Raw genomic sequence first — 2,387 nt, forward strand, 5'->3', positions numbered from 1 at the left:
CACAACAGCCAAGAGGCAGCAGCACCACAAATATCCACTGACGGATAAATGGACGAGCAAAACGCGGTCCGTCCATACAACGGAATATTATTACTCAGCCTTAAAAAGGAAGGAAATTCTGGCACCTGCTCCCACATGGATGGACCCTGAGGACATTATGCTCAGGGAAATGAGCCAGACACGCAGGGACAAATCCTATAGGATTCCACTTATATGAGGCCCCTGGAGTGGACAAATTCAGACACAGAGAGTAGAAGGGTGGCTGCCAGGGGCTGGAGGAGGGCTGGGCAGTCAGTATTTAGTGGGGACAGAGCCTCAGTTTGGGAAGATGAGAGAGCTCTGGAGGTGACGGTGGTGATGGCTGCACAACAGCGTGAAGGCCCTTACTGCCACTGACCTGCACACTTGAAAATGGTTAAGATGGTAAATTTTACGTTACGTATATTTTACCACATTAAAAAAAACGCTCAGAAAGAAGACAGGAAATCTGAGGACTGTGGGAGATGCTCCAGGCTTCGCTGTTGCCCCTCGACCTTGACAATTCTAGCTGACTCCGTTTTCCCTGCACCTACCACCATGCCCGTGAAACATGTTTTAATGGAGCAAATCAGAACGTGTGGACATGTGTCTTAAAGTTTCTCCGTCTGGTTCATCACCCTCACCATGACCCAACAGGCATTAACCCACGCCTCTTAGACAAAAAAAAACAAACAAACAGAAAATAGAGGCCCTATGATGAGTTTATCTTATACGTGCATGTAGACTGACCATTCAGGACACTTGGGGCTCACTGTGTCAGCCTGGGGGTCTACGTCCAGCCCTCTTTCAGGGGGCTTGTTTGTTCAGGGTTCCCCATTACATAAGGGAGCCTTTGCCCACATGCACACAGTCAGGCATTTATGCCTACATGTTCAACCGTGAAGACGGTTTACACGATCGTAACACTGAGACCATTTAACTGTGTCGGGGAGGAAGGACTACGGTGGGGTTGGAAGAGAATTCCTCATTCCTGCTTGGTGGTAATCAACAGACACCATTGAAAACGGAAATAAAGGAAAGAGAGAAAGAAAGAGGGGAAATAAGCAGATTATTTAGAAGCACAGAGAAATATAAGAGATTTACAAGTGGCTGCCTTTGGTGAGCTGGAACCTGGGCGGCGGGTACACAAGGGGATCTGGTAACTCACTCTCTAAATCACGTACATGTAGTGCTGTCTTCGTCTGTTCCGGATGCTATGCCAAACACCACCACAGGCTGGCAGCTTAAACAACTACCACTGAGCTCTCACAGTTCTGGAGGCTGGAAGTCCAAGATCAAGGTGCTGGCAGATTCAGTGTCTGGTGAGAGCCCCTTCCAGGTTCACGCGTGGTGTCTTCCTGCTGTTTCCTCACCTGGAAGAAGGGGTGAGGAACTCTGTGGGGTCTCTTTTATGAGGGCCCCCTCCCCATGACCTCATCACCCCCCGAGGCCCCCCTCCTACCGCCATCACACTGGGGGGTTAGGTCTCAACATAACGAATCTGGGGTGACACATTCACTCTAGAGTAAATACTTAAATTATAAACCATAAAACTGAAGTTACCCAGGTGATGTGGGATGGAGCGCCTAGCACAGTACCTGGCACAAAACAGATGTGTCATGAACGTCTGTGCCGTCCCTTACGTCACTACCATGGCAGAGCATAAATCACTGAGGTTCACGGGTGACCTTTCTTCTGTGGCTCAGAGAACACACTGCGACCGCTGTCCAGAGCAATCCACCAGCAACTCTTCAAAGAAGTTTCAGTGGCTTTGCATGAAACCGAAAAGTGATTCCAAGAAAAACTTAAAATAACAACCATCAGAAACACAGCTGTAAACAGCAGTGAGATACCATTTTTCATGTGTCAGGCAGAGGGGGAGCCGCCGTGCTGGGGAAGGTTCGGGCTCCCTTACTTTGGTGGCTGGGCTTCAATGATCAATGGACTTCCAGAGGGAACCTGCCAAAAGCTATCCACATTACTTTAGGCACATCCTGCTGGGCCCAGCAACGCCAATTCCAGGGATTTCTCCTACAGAACTCACACTTGCACAAAAAAGCAGCTTGTGTCCAAAAATTGGTAACAACCCGACTGTCAACCAACAGGGGACACGGTGGACAAGTTATGGCAAGTCTAGATCATCGGGGATGATCTCTAAGAAACACCGAAGGGGAAGAAAGCTATTTGTTGATACTTTCAGGAACAGAACTTGGGGCGGCAGCCCCCAGAGTGAGAGAATTTATATCACATACTCCTATCTTCACTGACACCTGAATCATTTTAAAGCTAAAAATAAATTTTTACAAAGGGAAGGGGGAAATTGGGAGTTACTGTGTAAGGAATAGAGTTCCAGTTTAAGAAAAAACGCT

The 2,387-nt window shown here is 48.1% G+C and overlaps 1 long non-coding RNA gene across 1 annotated transcript; it reads right to left on the minus strand.

The window, feature by feature from the left end:
* Nucleotides 1-1,070: 1,070 nt before the first annotated feature.
* LOC307066469 lies at nt 1,071-1,734 on the minus strand. The gene is made up of 2 exons (XR_013811377.1): nt 1,617-1,734; nt 1,071-1,391 (listed from the first exon to the last, which is right to left on the minus strand). It is a non-coding gene; the product is annotated as an uncharacterized lncRNA (long non-coding RNA).
* Nucleotides 1,735-2,387: the final 653 nt, after the last annotated feature.

Source organism: Hyperoodon ampullatus (assembly GCF_949752795.1).
Source record: "Hyperoodon ampullatus genome assembly, chromosome: 18".
Classification (NCBI taxonomy): domain Eukaryota; kingdom Metazoa; phylum Chordata; class Mammalia; order Artiodactyla; family Ziphiidae; genus Hyperoodon; species Hyperoodon ampullatus.